Source organism: Artibeus jamaicensis, unplaced genomic scaffold (genome assembly GCF_021234435.1).
Source record: "Artibeus jamaicensis isolate MK-2021 breed Jamaican fruit bat unplaced genomic scaffold, CSHL_Jam_final contig_465, whole genome shotgun sequence".
In the NCBI taxonomy this organism is placed as follows: domain Eukaryota; kingdom Metazoa; phylum Chordata; class Mammalia; order Chiroptera; family Phyllostomidae; genus Artibeus; species Artibeus jamaicensis.
In genome coordinates this window covers 12,718,275-12,737,951 of record NW_026521843.1, presented here as the reverse complement: position 1 = coordinate 12,737,951, position 19,677 = coordinate 12,718,275, and the positions used below count along the sequence as shown (strand labels likewise).

Sequence of the window (19,677 nt, the reverse complement as noted above, 5' to 3'; positions counted from 1 at the left end):
TTTTACTATATACCTCAAAGTCCAAAAGATTTTTAAATAGGAAGCCATATATATAAATGAATAATTTAAATGCATACCTGGCACACCAGACCAATAAATTATGTGCCTTGTAAAGCATACACAAAAATAAAAATTTAAAATAATGACATTTATTATAATAAAATAATTATTAAACATTTATTTTACTTACTGATAACACAGATTTGTGCTCTTCCTATTATGAAATTATACCACTACTTTTGGTGAGAGTAATGTGATTGAACATGGTCTGTTATTTCTTAATTTTTCCTTCACATTTTGTAATACAGCAACTTGAAAGTCAAGTTCTAAACTCAGTTCATTTTTATAATAAATAACTATTTTATTTAATTATAATGGGTATCATAGCCAAAAAACAGACTTCACACAGATGAGAAAAACCAAAGGGAAGAAAGAACTGCATCACTTGCTGCACTGAATAAAATACAATACTCAATTTTTGAGTCCACTCACCATTTATGCAAAGATTTTTTTGCTAAAATTCGACTAGTGCATTTCCATATTTCCTGATGATAATCAGTTGTTCTTACTAATTAGATGGTATTAGTGTTTTATATTTTCAGACAATGGACCCAAAACCCACTAAAATTCTTTCTTTACAAGGTTATTATACATATTAGAAAATGTTATTGCCAAGTTCAAATATAAATACATATATATATCCTTAAAATGAACACACATCATTTTCAGCAGTTAAACACAATAATAATGGATATAGTTCTAAACACCCATTTTCAATAACCTCTTTCATAATATTGAATTTTATTTTGTTTTTGAAATGTAGTTACTTTTTGAGTCACTGTTAAAAGCTTACCATCATCCCAAAGAGACATATTAAGTGTATTTATTTATTTTTTTAAGTGTATTTATTTTTTAAACATATCTGCTAGGTAGCACACCACTCACAGCCACTTGTCACAGAAAATGTCACCATATTTGGAACATTTGGGTTTTTGTGAAAGAAAAATGAGTAAGTCATCTTTAAGTTGGACAATTCTTAACCCTCTGCCTCAAAATGACCAGTTAACTTCTGTAAAATATTACACAAAAGATCTGTATGGTGACTTCCTACTGCAATACAAACTATGTTAAGAGTCTATTATTTAAAATAATAGCCCTGGCTGGTATGGCTCAGTGGATTGAGCGCCAGCCTGCCAACCAAAGGGTCACTGTTTGATTCCCAGTCAGGGCATATGCCTGGGTTGTGGTCTATGTCCCCAGTAGGATGCACTAGAAGCAACCACGCTAGAAAGGCTAGAGATGTTTCTCTCCATCTCTTTCTCCCTCCCTTCCTCTCTGTCCAAAAATAAATACATAAAATCTTTAAAGAATAGATAAATTTTAAGTTATTTATAAAAATAAAATAATAAATTCAAAAATCCAATTACCTATATTCCTATAAACTGTAAACCAACACAACGGACTGACTGAAAGTAAAGAAAACTTCCTAAGAGACCTCAGGTTCCCCCGATCGTTTTATGTCAACCCTACTTTAGAGACCACTGCTGTAAATGCGCCAGGGCTCCCCAGGGTCAAAGCTCTGTGTCTATCACTGCCTTCCAACTAACTCCCCTTGCACACTATCAATATACTTGTACCCTTCTCTGAATTACTACCAGTTTGGCACAAGCCACAACTGCAGCCCCTTCCATGACAGCGATCGTCTTCAACACAGTTCCCTCAGTATAATGCTGGCTGGTGATTCAGTCCCACAGCAGGTCCAGAACAAGGTCCAAGACTTCTCGTGACATATCCTGACATAAATCCCGTGACATAAATCCTTTTGTAATGTGGCAAGGCATAAAGAAATCAGTAAAATAAATCATGAACTATACTGACAGCCAGGGGCTTTCATCTTGCATGACCAATTTCACTTATACAGTGATATATATTTATACAAGGACACAACATTTTTTACATTTAAAAACAAGTCCACTGTATCCTCTTAAGAATGCCAATGATAATACCTCATTTAAAAAGAAAAAAAAACCCATCCCTGGCAGGTAGCTCAGTTGGTTGGAACGTCATCTTGATATACCAAGGTTGTAGGTTCGATTCCCAGTCAGGGCACATACAGGAATCAACCAACGTATGTACGAATGGGTGGAACAACAATCTCAATCTCTCTTTCTCAAAATCAATAAATAAAATATTTTTAAAAAATAGATACTGACAGTGAAAAAGATTTTGTACTAACTTCTATTTTTTTTAAAAAGTCTGTTCTCAAATATACAAAAAATGAATTAAGAAGTTTCTAGTGTGATAAATCTTACATATGGAATCATTTAAAAAACTATGAAAACATAAAATTGGGGGTACAAAAACAGTCTAAAAAGAGCCACATAAATTTGGAAAACTGACATTTCTCATCCTCCTCTGATCTCTGCGCTGGGCTGTGCCCTGCCACCTCCCTCACGACAGCCCTCCCGTCTGCCCACTGCACCCAGGCCTCCCGGGTCCCTCCCCTCCCCCACTGCCGCAGGTACCACGCTCCTCCTTCCATCTTTGCCATTTAATCTTTTGCATAGACTGCTCTCCTCACCCTCATTTATAGAGAAATCATTCCCTGCCTCCAAGGTTCCTGTCTACCTCCAGGCCCTCCACAGAACTTGCCCTGATCTCTCTCAAAGAAAAATAACTACTTCTTTTCCTGAATCCGGTGTTAGGTCATAATCCCCTCAAGAACAGGATCTATATCTTATCATTGAACTTCCGTATCTTTTAACAACACAGCACCTTGAACAAGGTAAGTACTCATATAACTATGGTTTTTTTTAAATTTATCTTTAGAGGGGAAGGGAAGGAGAGAGGGAGAGAAATATCAGTGTATGGTTGCCTCTCGTGTGTCCCCTGCTGGGAACTGGCCTGCAACCCAGGCATGTGCCCTGACTAGGAATCGATCCTCGATCCTTTGGTGCCTAGGCCTGCACTCAATCCACTGAGCTACACCAGCCAGGGCTTCATATAACTATGTCTTGAATGAATGATTGAACAACTACTTAGAAATTCAGTTACAGACTTCCTATAATATCTGGAATGGAGAGGGCAGTATGAAAGACTTTACAGAACAAATAACTTTTCCCTTATTTCCTCCAAACTCACCTAAGTCAAGTCAATATTACACATACAGGTGCCTTCAAAAAGCAAGGACATTTCATCCTTTAAGTATTTGGTCAAATACAGTGTGTTATCATCATATATACACACACATTCACAATAGAATAGCTTCTGTTAATCAAATCTATGCTGGATAATAAAAGCCTGTAAACATGTTAACCATATAGGCAAACCAAAAATGTAAGATGTAATATATTAAAACTAACAGAATAAGATCAACCATTCAAAGCACAAGTAGAAACACAGAGAATGATGAAGCAAGTTATTCTAAGTGTGGGGGGGGAACCCTAAGTTTTAGCTACTTACTAACAAAACTTGAGAGGCAGTATTTTATTGCTAAGAATCCAAAACCAATGCTTCAAAGATAAGCTTACCTAGACAGAAACAGCAAAGATTTGACATTACTAAAGTACAAAAGTGAGATAAGAAACAGCACAAACATCTTAAAGTGACATTTTCACTAAGTAACTGGTACATATGGCACCTGGGTCATCAGAAAGCCATGAGACTGCATGAGTCCCCACTGCACATCTACAGAACAGAGAGTCCCGAAAGGAAAGAAGCTACAGTGTGGCCAAGTGCAGCCGACATGCTGGGAGAGAAGCCAATTTAAAGGTATGCTTGTGATTTCAAGTGAGAAGACCAGGCCTCGAATGTCATCCTACAAACCGTGCACTCTTACGCCAGTCACTTAACCTCCCCGAGCCTTCTTTCCTTGTTTACCGAATGTATATGCAGAGCAAGCACAGAACCTGACTGCAGTGTGTCTCCGAGACAGCACTAGGAAGTATTTGCTGACGCTGAATGAGGGCCATACAAGAAAAGAAGACATTTCTCTCCAGGTACTTTAGTAGTTTTTGAGAGAGCAGTTATAGTTAATGCCTTATTATAATAGTTGACAGTCAGGTTTTGGCCAAAAAGTCAAAATATTCCTTTCCTCCTAGCTTATATATTACTCAAAAGCTTGCTAGAATTCTTAAAATTTAAAATCTCTTTGCAATACCTTTCAAATATAAGAAGTAACTCTTGTAAAGAAGACTGGAAGCCAAATAATTCGGTTCTTGCCCAAGTAATGCCACTGCATGTGTGACCCATGAAAAGCACTACACATGCCCAGCTTTAGCCTTCTGGTCATCCACAATATCAAGGTTGTCCTAAATCACCATTAAAGCCTCTTTACTCTAACTGTTGTGGTTCCTACCATCTTAAGAATGCCTTAATCTAATTAATAAAAGCAATATGATATACGCTACAAAGAAAATCACATTTTAGAAAAGAAGAAAAATATATAGAGTAAACTGAGTAATTAATGCATTTAAGGGGGTGATAAAAATCAAAGTTTCTAGAGAACAACAGCTTTGACTCTTTTTGAAGGTCAAGAGATCAAGGAAAAGGAAATACAATTTAAATAAAGAAAGTGAAATATGCAAAATCAAAGAATTAGGGTATCTATGGGTGATTATAATACAGTCTTCACATGCACAACACCTTACAGCTTACAAAGCATTTCTGCCTTGCAATCTGAAGCAAATTTTCTGGAATAAGAAACACAACAACAGTTTAAATGATTTACATTTAATAAATCTGTCCACAGAGCCTCCACTAAAAACAATAACATCAAAAGATATTTTAGAAAGGATTTTTTCCCAGCATTTGTATATAGGATGAATTAGGCAAATGAATACAGGCAAACAGCTATAAACCAACAAATTATAGAATTTTAGCACAGGAAGCAATGTAAAATCAGGCTAACATGCTCATTTAATGATAAACTCAGGCTGCAGAGTCGATGTCGCATTCATCACTGCATGTGCGAAGTGGCATGAGGACCAGATTACAGAACCAGAAAACCCAAGAAACCACAAATGAAAGACTCAGAGAATTTGGTGATGGGCTTAGGTTATGGAAAGGTAAGAAAGCATTATTAAAGTCTTACTACTTATCAATCATTATGCTAGACACATCTTATTATTTAGCATAGTAAGTTAAAGATCACCACAATCTGAGTGAGAGTCAGTAATTACTCCCAATAAACACAAAAACCTGAGGTTTATTATGAGTAACTAGCCCAAGGTTCTAGCTACTCAGTACCTGGGAGATTTAGTACACTATCCCCTGTCGAAGTCAAACCTCCATTTCTAAAACAAGCTTAAAAATTGCTTCAAAACTACTAGTTAGGAGAGCAAAAATGAAGTATCACTCTGGAAACACTGAATAATCCAGTGTCTTTAAAATTCTGGTCCTGTTAACAGGTGCGTTTCACCTCTGTGCTTGCACCTATGGTTAGCAATACGGTCGGTCCCCAATGGTCAGGTTAAAGATTTCTTAATAGAGCCCAACCTCCCCACCCTCTACAATGAAATAAATCCACAGGGAGTGATTAGATAAAAATATTAATCATACATCTAGCCCTGGCTAGGTGACTAAATTGGTTGGAGTGTCGTCCCATGCACCGAAAACAGTTGTGAGTTTTATACCCGGTCAGGGCACACACCTAGGTTGCAAGTTCAATCCCTGGTTGGGCTCGTATGGGAGGCAACCAATCCATGTTTCTTTCTCTTTCACTTGCTCTCTCTCGCTCTCCAATCAGTAAGCATATCCTCAGGTGAGGATTTAAAAAGGTTTTTAATTAAAAAAATTGTATATCTTAGAATGAGGGTCATTAAGCTGATTAATTTCAAGTGTCCACAACTTCTTGAGCGTCTACAGCTTCTGTTTGGGCACAAGCTATTTATCTTGAAATAGAAAACTACACTAAGCTTTTCTAAAAGCCTGTCACTTCAACAAGCCTCTAAAATACTGTATTGCAGATGGGAGTACGGGGGAGGAAGCATGGATACAACAGCCCACTCTACTTGTACTTCTAGAATTGGACTTAGATGTTGGTGCCAGTGTTTTGTAATAATTTCTTTTATTTAATCATGTATCCATCCAGCAGAAATAAAAAGTAATCATTCTATACTCTATAGTATTTAAATACCGTATACTCATGAAACAATGTCCAGAAACAACCAAGAATGGTACCCAGTTGCCACTAAGCCTTTTTATGAGCCCTTATGATGAGAGAAAGGCACTAAGTCTAACTAAAATATAAAGAAAAAAAAGGGAACACTTGAAATCACTAGATCTCATCTCCTATGATAAGAAAAAAGGTCAGAAACCACGAGGACCATCTTCAGTGACCGAAGGGCTAAGCTACTGGGTAACCTGGAAGAGAAGCAATAAAGAAGTCCCTCCTTATAGTCCCTCCCTTTTATTTTGCTCATCAGTTTTCATCAGTGTTTGTATACGTAGTGTGTGGCCTGAGACAACTCTCTTCTTGCACATGTGGCCCAGAGACGCCAAAAGGTTGGACACCCTTGTTAGTCTCTCTACATAAGTAGGAAAGTTGTGCAGGTAGGGAGAGATGTATATAGTTCTGCAGACCAGAGTGGATAGGGTGCTGTGTCGTTCAACTCCTGAAACATGTGTATCTCACCCAACCCCACATTCCCCATGGTGCCTGATACTTACAGGGAATGTAAAGAGGAGCCCACCACATGTTTGGACTTCTGCCATGAGAGCACTGGCTGGCCCTCTGAAAATTCCTAATTATCATATGTAGAAGGGAAAAATCACTGCCAAGACAATACTGAGCATCCTGAGGATCTCCTACACCCCATGACTTAGGAGATTCTACTCGGGTGTGTACTTTTATTGACTTCCCGTTCTTGCCCTAAAATGAAGGCCATGATAGGCCATACAGCTCAAAGCCAACCTACTCCATAAAATATGCTGTATATTCAAACAATGTGGCGCCCTTGGAGAATGAGGCAAAGAAGACAAAGTAAAGTAAGGAACAAGGCAATATCTCTTTAGCAAAGGTATGTAAAATTGATGACAACAGAGAAGGGAAAGCTGAAAATCATTCCTCTTTAAAAACCAATTATAAATCATATTCTGATATATAGTATAACAGAGAAAAGATTTTCAAAGAATGCCCAGCCCTGACCAGTATGGCTCAGTTGGCTGGGTGTCATCCCCCAAAGGAACCCCAAGGGTTGCTGGCTGGATTCCAGGTCAGGACATGTGCAAGAGGCAACCAACCAACTAATGTTTCTCACATGGAAGTTTCCCTCCCTCCCTCCCTCTCTCTCTCTCCCTCTCTCTCTCCCACCCTTCCTCTCTCCCTAAAAATAAATAAATGAAATGTTAAAAAAAAAACCACACTGTCCTATATCCTCTCTCCCCCACTCCACCTTTCAGCACCTCTACACCATCCTCAGCACTTACTCAATATTTAGCCCTGGTGCAGACCAATCACTGGAATAACAGGATCAAGAGTACATGCAAAGAACATTCCATCCTGGGGACATCTTTAAATTATTTAGGCTTGTTTACCACCCTCCCTATAGAGGAAAAGCATGAAATTTTGCCATTGCTTTCACAAGATACACCAGTCAGCACCATAGCAACCCAATCATCTGCCCACCAAAAGATTAACACATACACAGAAAACAGGAAATTCAACAAAATTTAAAGTTTGACCCTAGACTCCCTTAACAGTTAAATGTCTTCAGTAGTAGCAGTATCTTCATATCACACCCACTTCATGCTACCCTTGCAGCTTCCTGGTATAAGCAGTTTTAGGATTATACAAACTGCTGCTTCTCTTTCCAGCCCAGATTTCTAGAAATGAAACCCTGGAATTGAGGGAGAAAGAAAAACAAATGTTGGCAGATAGAGAGAGGAAAATGCATTGTCTATATAATTCCAGTTTAAGTGGAACAATCACCATTAGTTCCATCAGGCACTTTTTTTCAATAAAACCACTTACCCAAAAATGCAGATCTAAAATACGCCCTTGGCGTCAAGCACACAAAAAAAGTAATTTATTAGATACAATCCTACAGATTTTCTCAGAAAGAAATGAGGAAGAGAGTAACTATATACTATGCAAAATTCAAGTTTTGCACCTTAAAAATCAAACTTCATTGTGAGTTAAATAAATGTAATAAAATAGCAGTGCGAAATGTCTGTAAAAACCAAACCAAACACCTGTTCTCATTAGCAGCACCCCTGCATTTTCTCTCCAAACGATATATTCCCTATTCAGGCCCCCCTTTTGATCCACTGTTCCCAAAGCATAAAGTCTAAATAAGAAATGGAAGGAAAACATTTCAGAGACTAGTTCATAAAATCAAATTAGACCTTTCCACAAAGTACCGGGGATAAAATAGATATACTCCCAATTGTATTTTGTTTATAACAAACAGTTCAAGGAAGCACATTTATTAAGCTGAATCACACCCCACTGCTACCTTTAACCCAAAACTATTCCTAGTTGAGGAGCCAAAAGACCCAAGCAAATACTTTCTTTTCACATTATACTCAACATGAAGAAATCTGACCCCCTTCCTACTACATCACAGTTTCTGTGAAATAAGCTGAGAGGCCCCTTTGGCCAACTTTTTTTTTTTTTTTTTTTTTTTTTGAGACTAACCTCCAACCAATTCCAGAAGAGGAGACAACACCTCAAACAAATTTAACCCTTGAAGTCCATCCTTACAACAGTCCAGTATAATCTAGGCTTCCCCCAGCAATGTTTTACACAGACACTTGATGTCTTCGTCGCAGAGGTGTAAACCTCAGCCCTTACAAATCATGGCCACAAAGATTACTTGGGCATCTACAAAGGGTGCCGGGGCTGCAATTCACTCAGGAGCCCTTCGTTCACCATTATCATACACGACTTTAAAAAACTCACCGTCTTAAAAGAAAAAATGTCACCTCCACAAGGACGCCTGCCTCTTCAAGGCCTGTACAATAAAGGACAGCCAAGCATGAAAGGCTCAAGAATCCTTCTGCTTAAAGTTTTCCTCCCCACCAAACTCTGCAGCCACAGCACTGTGGACGTCCTTGTCACACACACAGGCTTTATTGTCAAGCCCTCCGTCTCCCTCCAAGATCGTCGGCCCAGACAGCGTCTAGCCCATGGGAATGACTGCTTTAAAATAAATAAATAAATGAAGACAAGGTGGGGCGGGGGAGGAACCCCATAGTTGGGTAGTAAGGACTAGGGACCCTGGTGTCCGGTTTCTCCATTTCTCTTCCAAGAGTTCTGTCTCTGACCATTAACTATCGCACCTCCCAATCGTCCAATCAACACGTTTGCTCCCCTTTCCTAGGTCCTTTCAGCAGAATCCTGAAAAGGGGACCAAACCCTAGTCCTAACAGGAAAAATCTCACTTATCCATCCCATTTCTGCTTCCGAAATCCCTCCTCGGGAGAATGAAAAAGCCACTGAGCCAGGGTAAAATAGAAGCGCCGTCGAAGGCAGCGCTTACAGAAAGGATCCCCGTGGTCATCCCCATTTCGCAGTCCGGGCTAGCGAGACTCGGAGAGGTTAACCCGCCGGCCAAGGTCACCGCGCTCGCCGGGGCCGAGGGGCGCCCGCGCCGACTTCCGGCTCCCCCTCTCGGCGGCGGGGAGCGCCGGCGGGCTCGGGGCGCCGCTCCCCACGCCCGGCCGGCTGCCGCGAGCCTCGCGCGCCCTCCGCGGATGCTCGCCCTGTCCGCGCTAACTAGGGCAACTGGGAAAGGGGACAGAGAACTCGCTGCTACAGCAATTTCCCTCCGCGGGCGCAGCCCCCAGCTGGTGCCCGTGACAGCTGCGACCTCCGCCCCCTCCAGCCGCGCGAGGCCGAGGGAGAACTCGGGGAAAGTGTGTGTGTGTGGGGGGGGGCGAAACGGAGAGAAAGGAGAGCGGGGGGTGGAGGGGCGCCAGCTGCTCCCCGCCCCCTAGGGCCTCGGCGGCCGCGCGGCTCATGACAGCTGCACCCACCGGGCTGCTAGGCGCCCGCCGCCCGCCACTCACCTGCCGTCGCCGCTTCTGGGCCGCGCTGACGGGCGCCGCGCTCACCCGCGACCGTGGCGGCAGCGCCGCGGCCTCCGCCGCTCCACGGGCCGGGAGCCCGCCGCCGCCGCGGCTCTCTGGCCCCCTCCTCCGGAGCAGGGGTCCCCCCGCAGGGGGATGCAGAACGAACCAGGCACAGGCTCCGCTCGAGGGAGCAGCAGGGAACAGAGCGGCCGAGGCGCTCAAGGCCGCGGTCCAGCCGTCGGAGGGGAGGGCAGAGCTGATCGCGTCAGACTCCTGCTCGCCGGGTCTGAAGAACAGGCATTTCAGCCGCTCTCCGTGGCCGCCATGTTCTCCTCCTCCTCCGCCGCCGCCGCCGCCGCCACCGCCCCCCGCTCGCGGCCCCGCCCCCTCCGCGCCCCGCCCCGCCCCGCCCCGTCCGCTCCTCGCCGCCCGCCCCGCCCCTCCTGCCGCGCTCCCCTGCCTCTCTCCGCCGGGTCGGGCCCCGGCGACCCGGTGCCCGCAAGCTCCGACGGCGCGCGCGGGTCGGCGCGCTCCCAACTGGCCGGGCGACAGAGCGAGGAGTCGCCCCGCGCCCTCTGCCGGCCGCAGGCCCCAGAGAGCGGCCGCGCCGCCACCCCGCCCGCGTCCTAACGAAGTGTGGGAAAGGAGGCCCTCGCTCTCGCCCTCCCCTCGGGGCGTTCCTTCGACTGCTGCCGGGAAGCGGCCTGGAACCCCGGGGTGCGTTCGGCTAGGCCGCCGGGCCTGCAGCCTACCCCCGCTGCTCTTATCTTTCCGAGAAGGTTGTGGAGCAGCCAGAGGCCGGGGAGGAGGTGGTCCTGGGCCCGGCCCTCCACTCGTTTGTTGCATTACTTTGAGCGAGACACGTCCCGCGGGCCTCGTTTTTTATTCTGTAAAATTGGGAGGCGGTTGTCTAGATGATTTCAGAGGCTGTTAGACAAGGGGAAAGAAAGTTCATCTGCCCCCTTCGTTTTACAGATGAAAAGATCTGACTGACACGTCTAGCTCTGCAATTCTGTGAATTGCCCCAAATGTCTAAGTTTTTTCTTCAACGGGATCCACACCTTTCTTCTTTTCTGCGTTTTTTTTTTTAATTCTGCAATGGAAATGCTACTTCCAAAAGTTGAGTGTGCCTTGTCACCACAGGGATCAAACAGCTGCTGAACAGGCTTTCCGTGCCTTGATGGCTTTATCTGGAAAGCATCCCCCATTCCAAAGGCTTGTCCTGAGGGTGACTGAGTCACTGGCCGCCCTGCGCTTTGTGAAGCAGACGTCGGTCCTTTCTCGCACCCTCAGTCCCAGTCGGCCGCCGTCCCCTACCTCGGTCCGGACCTGCGGCTGCGGTCCCCCAAGCTTTTCCGCTGTTTTCTCTTGCGGCGTTTTCTACCCTAAAGCAACCTCTGTAAATCCTAAGCCCTTCTTCAACCCACCTTCTAACTGAAACCCGACTCTATCTTGAAGACAGACACCAACCTCCCTGGCCCCTCTGTGGGGAAGTTCTTCCCCACACAGAACTCAGTGGGCAAGCTCCTCCCGAGGCAGGTATTCCATCCCGCCACCATTCGCGGCCATACCCGGATCAGCGTCCTCTTTCTGCCCTTCGCATTGAACAACCTTTAGCCCACACCCCACCTCCATTCATTTATGCAGTCATTCTGGCCAAAAACTTGTTACAGGGACGCTAGGTGCATTTCACTAGTGCTCGCCCTCACCTGGTTTAGCAAGACCTCTAGCCACCTGCGGAGTCCTCATCCCCGGTAAGAGCCGGCTCAGGCCCCTTCTGTAGGAACTGCCTCCCACGCAGACTGTGGGGAAGCGCCTGCAAGTGAGCCAGCCACTCGCGTAGGTAATGCTGACTGCCCTCCCCCGCCCCACCCCCAACCCCGGGGCTACGAACTAGTAGTGAATGCAGATTGCCAAATCCCGTGGACACTTCAGTCCTCCCATCGCGTGGAGGACTTTCTGCAGCGCTTGCTACTGCTAACTCCTCCTTTCTGAAACTCTCCTTTCTGTCTTCTACATCATTCTCCTTTCTCTACCTACTTACTGACCTGACTTTGCTGGCACTTTTCTTGGCTTCTGCTTTTTTACAAAGTCATACAATGTTGGAGTCCTCAAGGTTTTATTTTTTCCCCCTCCTTTCCTCTCACTTAGATTGCTTTAGTTTGTTTCCAGAGTTCAATTGTTAATAATACCTGCATCTCCTTCCAGCAATTCCCCCTCCCTCCTAATACTCGCAGCTCAGTGCCAGTTAACTTGAAATCATCCTGAGGACATGCAGTGCTGAGATTTTGTTGAATAATGAATGAAATTTACGGTATTACTTATATTGCCAGAACCATCCACAGATGCTAAAGAAAGAACTCCTTTTCCAGGGTGAGGCTCCTTCTTAAGCGAAACCCTTTGACTTTTTCCTCTTTTTCTACAAATCCTAATCACTTGCGGAAAAAAATGACTAACCCACTTTGTGTGTGTGTGTGTGTGTGTGTGTGTGTGTGTGTGTGTGTGTGTGAAAATACACATAACATAATATTTAGCAGCTTAACCATTTCCAGTGTCCAGTTCAATGGTGTTAAATACATTCTCACTGTTGTGCAGCTGCCACTGTCATCCATCTTCGTAACTCTTTTCATCTGGAAAAACCAAAACTCTAAAACAATAACTCCCTGCTCTCGTCCCCCCAGCCTCTGGCAAGCCCCCTTATGCTTTCTGCCTGTGGTTTTAACTAACGTAACTGGAGCCATACAGTATTTGTATTTTTGTGACTTATTTCATTGAGCATAATGTTCTTTCCACACGTTGGCTGCATGTCTGCACATACACATACAATAAGGTATCCAATTTTACATGCTAGAATCACACTGTAAGTACTCATTGATAACCTGGTATTTTTTACTGTATAATATATTTGCATCATTAAAATGGCTGAATACTCTTACGTTGTGTAGCTCTTTAATTGTTTAATTAACTAATCCCTTACTGGAAAATGTTTACATTGTTTCTGTTTCTCTATTTGTGTGTTTATTTTTGTGAAAAAAATTGTAATTCTAAAGCATGCCTCTGTGTGCAGTTTGAAAAGTATTTTTCTTGCATTCAATTTCTAAAAGATTCATTGCTGGCTCAATGGGTGTATGCTTTCCTATTTCCCTACATATTTACCAAACTGACTTCCAGAAATATTGTTCCAGTCTGTGGCCCTACCTGCAATGCATTAGCCTGCCACGTCCTCACAAAATGAAGTTTGTCATTTTTCCTTAGAAGAGTCTTTAATTTCTACATTTGCTTGAAGTATAAACATTAAGAAGATTAGGTTTAGAGTTAGGCAGACCTGGGTTTGAAATGGCTCTGCCACTTACTAGCTGTGTGACTTTGAACCAAGCACTTGAAACATTTCCAAGCCTCAGTGTCCTCATCGGCAAATAGGATGCTAGCAAAGGATTGTTGCAAATATTGAATGAACAAATGTATGCAAAGCACTTAGTGTAGTGTTTGCCCATTAGCTCAAACCAAGAAGGTAACAATCTGCCCAGCCATTTAGCAAGCTGGAAGAATAGGCGCAGATAAAGCCAGCTGCACAATTAACAGGATGCAGTGTCCCCTAAGGACATACTGCAGCTGTAAAGTGTCATAATAGCCTCCTTCTCTGAGTGACTACTACTTTCCTACCCACTGAGAAACTTTGTTCTCTACAATCACAGATATCAGAAACTTTGGTGTGTGTAATTATATCGGTAAGAAGGTCAAGTAGCTAGTGAGTTGCTTCCTACACAGGCCATTTTTGCAGGGATGAGTCTGGGAGGAGGCTTTCAAGGACCGAGTTTCACAGATTTCAAGGCACTGGCTTACCTGCTGTTCGCTGTTAGCGTGGAAAGGAAGAAGAACCCTCTGTGGATCAAGTAAAGGTAACACACAGAGCAGTAAAATCACTTAGCTATGCAGAGAGGTATGGGTGGAAGCAGGATAGCAAGTGGTTAAGAAGTGAGTGGACAGTGGGAGGTCAATGCTAGCACACTTGCAAAGTCTGTTGATGGGGAGAGAAGATGATAATCATGGACTTAAATGAAGACATGAAGACTACCACTTCAGTTGAAGGGCGATATGAGCATGTGGGTGAGCAGAGGGTAAGATCATTTATTGGAAAAGACTGAAGTTGTAAAAAAAGGAAAATAATGAACCAAGCAAGGTTTAGAGGACGTGGACAGGGATGAGATTAAAGCCATAGTGGGAACATGATTTACAGGCTTATTCTGCCCTTACCTGTTTATTTGACTCTAAACTCCATGAGGACAAGGACCAAGTCAGGATTTGCTCACTGCTGCATCCAGTACCTGGCACATAGTAGGAACTCTATACTATTTGTTAAGAGGAATGAATCAATAAATGAAAGGGAACTTGCCAAGCTGCACTTTTGTGCTCAGTAGCCAAAGATTAGGTCCAAATTAAAAAAGGAAAAAAGGAGGCAAGGAGGAAATACAACATAGATGCCTACTTTGGCCTCTTCGGCCAGTGTACTGGATGACGTCCAGGAAACCAAGACAAATTGTTGGTAGTCACTGCCATACAGCAAAACTGACAGTTGTGGTGACTTCAGTGCTGATGTTAATTAGAACTGTACACTACAGTGTCAGGGTAGGTATTTATCATCCTGGGTTCTGAATGCCCAGTGAAATTTATCATATAAATCTTTTTATGAATTGCAAAGTAGCTGGTACCCTTGACAGAAATTTTACCAAAAATGATAGATAGATTATACATATGCAAAGGGATGATATTCAAAATATTTAACAAGCGGTATGACACAGAACCCAACAGACCAGCCAGCCCCTAAGCCACCCATGTGACCACACCTCTGTATGCTGACTATTAGGACAGCTCAGAATCCAAAAGAGCACTAAGTTTTGAAAAGGCCATTTTGCGGGTGGAACAGAGAGTATGCAAAGCACTATTGCCTGCTTTCAGAGCCTGCAAATTCTTAGCCTCATTCCTCTCCATCCACTAAAGCAGCACTTTACTCACTGTTCCCTCAACTTTGTCCTCCAGACTTCAACAAGCCCCGAACCCTGCCACTTGCTGGAATCTCTGTTCCTCCACTCTTCTAACTCCAGAGCCGGCCACACCTGTAGGAGGCCTGTCCTTACCTACTCTGTGTGCCTACTGACTTCACTGGCCTATAATTATCCCCAATTTCTGCCACCCACTCTTTGTCATGCACCTAACAGACCAGATTCTTGACAAGATTTAATCACAGAAAAGACTCAAAGAAAAATTTATGGCATGGAGGGCCAATGGTAGAAAACCAAGCTTGAAGAAGTAACAGACTGAGTGTAATACTAAGAGATATGATTACAATCCCCTGAATTTTCTTATAGGTCATGGAGATATCCACCTCTAATTTTGAAAGGCAGAAAACCAAATACAGAAACGATAGAATTCTGTCACTGCTTAAGGAAATAAGGACGTCCCTGCGTCTTACACTGTGTTTTGCAATAGAAAACCAAAGGAAGCATATCTGATGGAATGCCTCAAAAAATGCAGGAATGTGTTAGCCAACAACCCATAGGCAATTGCCACAACTGTTTAGCCTCCTGTGGAAGGTGAAACTGATTGCACAGGATTGTAATTAACCAATCATTCAACAGGGATATGGGCTGAATTGCAGCCCTTCCCCAAAATCTTGTGTTGAATTCCTAACCCCCAGGACCTCAGAATGTGACTGTATTTGGAGAATGGGCCTTTAAAGAGATAATTGTTAAAATGAGGCTGTAAGGGTGGGCCCTAACTAATCAGACTATCCAAAAGGAAATTTGACCATGCACAAAGACACCAGGTGAAGGGATTGAGAAACACAAATTGGCAGTTATAAAAATACTCATGGGGATGTAATTACATCATAGGGAATATTGTCAATAGTAGTGTAATAACTATGCATGGTGTCAGAAGGGTGTGGAATTATCAGGGTGAGCATTTCATGAGATATACATAAATGTCTAATCACTATGTTGTACACCTAGAACTAATATAATATTGTATGTCACCTGTAATTGAAAAAAAAAAGAAAAGAGACACCAGGGATGCCCTCACACACAGAGGAAACCACGTGAAGACAGTGAGAAGGTGGCCATCTGCAAGCCCAAGATAGAGGCCCCATAAATATACCAAACCTGCTGACATCATGATCTTGGACTTCCAGGCTCCGGAACTGTGGGAAAATACATTTCTGTTGTTTAAGCTACAGGTCCCCAACCCCTCCGGCCACAGACCAGTACAGGTCCGAAGCCTGTTAGGGATTGGCAGCAGGATGGGAGCGCCAGACAGGCGAGTGAAGCTTCATCTGTATTTACAGCCACTCCCCATCACTAGCAATACTGCCTGAGCTCCGCCTCCTGTCAGATCAGCAGCGGCATCACATACTATAGGATCTTGAACTCTACTGTGAACCGTGCGTGCAAGGGACCTAGGCTGCGGCTCCTTATGAGACTCTAATGCCTGATGGTCCGAGGTGGACCTGAGAAGGAGCTGAGGTTGTGAAGCTAGGGCTGGGGAGCGACTGCAAATACAGATTTGTGTTAGCAGGGAGGGTCAACTGCACAGAGACCATCATAAATCAATTGCTTGTGGACTCATATTAAAACCCTATCAGCAAGTGGCCAGTGACAATTACGCTGCATCTGGTGGCAGGCATTAAGTCAGAATCTGACGCTTATTTTAGTCTGTGCATGGCCCACCTACTATTTTACTTACCACTTCTGTCTCCACCTCCTTCCTGCACTGCACACTTGTCTCAGTCACAGTTTTGGTGAGCCCACATGCTAACTCTAGCATGTGGTAAGTTGTATAATTATTTCATTATATATTATAATGAAATAATTATAATAGAAATGAAGTGCATGATAAATGTAATGTGCATGAATCATTCCAAAACCATCCCTGGCCACCCCCTGGTTTGTGGAAAAATTGTCTTCCACAGAACTAGTCCCTGGTGCCAAAAAGGTTGGGGAACCGCTGGTTTAAGACACCTGGTCTCTGTATTTTGTTCTGGCAGTTTGAACAGATGAATACAAAGAGGTTCTCATTGCAGGCCTGAGGCACAAGGGTTACAGCAACAGTCTCCTCAGCTGGTCTGCAATTATTTGAAGGCAGGACCAAAGCCATATTTCTTTGTATTCCCCAAATGCCCAGGAAAGTTTCCTCCACAAAGCAGGATCTCAGCCCCAAATTTTTAACTGATGGTGTATAAAAAAGTCGAAGACACACTCACTATCTTCAGAATGCATGAAAACTAGTATGAGAGAGAAGACAGGTCTGGCAAAGGAACTAGCAAAGCAGGAGGACACGGGGGGGGGGGGGGGGGGGGGCGAGGGGAAACACTAAAGGATTGGCAGGGACATTTTCAGAGTTCTCGACGGCTCAGATTCAGACAGGAAGGGCAGAAGCAGCAGGATTCCTGGGAGAGAGAACAATGTAGGCAAAAGCAGAGAGTTGGAAATGCTTCTTTTTCTATAACGAGAAAGAAGATAATTAATCCAGCTAGAGTGGCACATCCTGCAAAAAAAAAAAAAAAAAGAAAAAGAAATTCCACTGCACTTTAGAGAGTCTTGAATGCCAGCCTTAGACTTTAGGGCTTGATCCTTGTCCTAACTCCCTTCTGGAACTAGGAGACCTCAGCTAAGATTCCCGCCTGGTTCTGGGAGTTGAAGTGGGGTAGGTGGGGAGGAAAGATTGGCACATGGAACTGCAAAGTACTTGGAGGAGGAAGGTCAAGAGAGAGCAAACAGGGGCATGACCAGGATCAAGATAAATGAATTGGAGAGGCAGAGCTGCTTATGAGGTAGCCAGGTGACCCCAGAGGTGCTGAGGCAGGGCAGCACCCAGAGCCACTCCCCGAGGCCCCAGAACATAGTGTGAAAGCTTTATGAAAGCCATTCCATCCAGGGATGGGGAGGGTGACTTGAAGAGATGGCAGCATTCTGGACAACATGTAGATGATGAGGGATCACTGACATTTGCTGACCAGGGATGACACAGTGGTATTTTAGTGAAATCAATGAAGTACACTATACAACTAGAGTTGAGAAGGAGAGCACATCAAGACATGATTGGAAGGTTCTGAAAATTATTTAAAAACATCCAGTTTCATTTTGCTTTGCTCACCACAGTCAGGCCTTAGTAAATAAATGTTAAATGAATGCCTTCTGCAAAATGATTGCTTTCCTCTTTAGACTAAGAATACTTTCTAAAATAAAGTAATCACTTAATGTCATGGTTTATATATCAAATTCCTGCAAATTCGGACAATGTTAATTCAATGTAGCCCAGTAATTCCTGGATGAACTAATAGAACAGAGTTTCTAAACCTTGCAAGTTGAGGGTATGACGCTGTATCAGTTCTTCAGTTGAAAACTATGGAAATAGACTCTGGTACTTAGGCAAAAACTCATTGACTGGAAGGATGTCGGGTAGGTCAAAGAATAAAGGATCTGTTGTGGTATCTGCCTCGGGAACCAAAGCAGCTTCAGGAACCTCGGAAGAAGGAACGTACAAGCTGTCTTCTGTGGCACAGCTTTCAGATCAGATAGCTTCACCACCTTCCATGCCCGTATGTCTCAGCTCAAAGTTCAATTCCTGGGACAAAAAGTGTTGTTGGCCAAGCCAAGAGCAAACATCAAACTCTGCGTTGGGGGTGGATGGCACAGCGTCATTACTGACAAACAACCCCATCTGAAGCACGTACTGGATGGTACTGGGCAGGAGCGGCCCACGTGGAAGGAATTCTAGGAGACAAAAAATAACTGGTGCCCATGCTAAGTATTTCCACTTCCATATTCCACCCTCAAAATTGTGTATGCGGGTGATCGGACAAGATGCTGCTTATCTGCCCTTCTACCCCTGAGAAGTCCACACATTGTTATTAGTTTTCGTCATTCCAGAAGCCCAATCCTACTGATAATGATGAATTCATGGACCACGGAGCTTATCTCTACAGAAGAATCTCATTTCCTAGAATTTTCAATATTTTTCCCGTGTATCTTCATGATCTGATAGATTAAAATGTTTTCATTGCAGTACAACATACATATAAAAAGTGCACAGATCTTAAGGGCTCAGCTTACAGAATGTCACAAAATGAACAAAAGTGTCATGAGAACCCAGACTGTGAAATAGAATACAACCAGCACCCCAAAAGGTCTCCCTCAAGCCCTCCTCCTCCCCACAAAGGTAACCACCAAACTAACTTCTTCCAGTGAACTGTTCAAAAACCTTGGACAGAGAAAGTATAGTAGTTGGAAAATACAGTGATAGGTTCATAGAAAACTAAAACAATTTAAAGCAAAAAATATGGCACCTATGGACTCCACAGGAGAAAATGTACTAGAAGTAAAACGAAATCATAGTATATAATTTGGTTCAACTATGAGAATTATTTATACAATTGTCACAATATAATCACTGACTACTGATTTACCCCAAAATTATAACTTTTAAGGTCTCTGAGGGGCCCAGTAAGTAGCGATGAGCTTCCCACCCCAAGTTCTGAATGAACTGAGAAGTCGAAGAAAAGAGTGGTGGAGAGAAGGTAAGATGGAGCCTTTATCATAACTGGTAGAGGTCACGTTGAAGGTGTAGCATCCAGTCTTTTTTGCAAAGTGGGGTGGCTGATACTGAACC

At 43.5% G+C, this 19,677-nt stretch overlaps 1 protein-coding gene across 6 annotated transcripts in view; it reads right to left on the bottom strand.

The window, feature by feature from the left end:
• The window catches only part of NCOA1 (nuclear receptor coactivator 1), a 212,313-nt gene extending 200,539 nt beyond the window's left edge, over positions 1–11,774 (bottom strand). For 4 of the 6 annotated variants that reach the window (XM_037146739.2, XM_037146742.2, XM_037146745.2 and 1 more), the window contains exon 1: positions 10,012–10,354. The gene's annotated coding sequence lies outside the window, so the exon portion shown is untranslated. Of the gene's footprint in view, positions 1–9,482; positions 9,817–10,011; positions 10,355–11,723 lie in introns of those variants that run through there. The other 2 variants (XM_037146740.2, XM_037146741.2) reach the window with 2 other exon arrangements.
• Between the last annotated feature and the right edge of the window lie 7,903 nt (positions 11,775–19,677).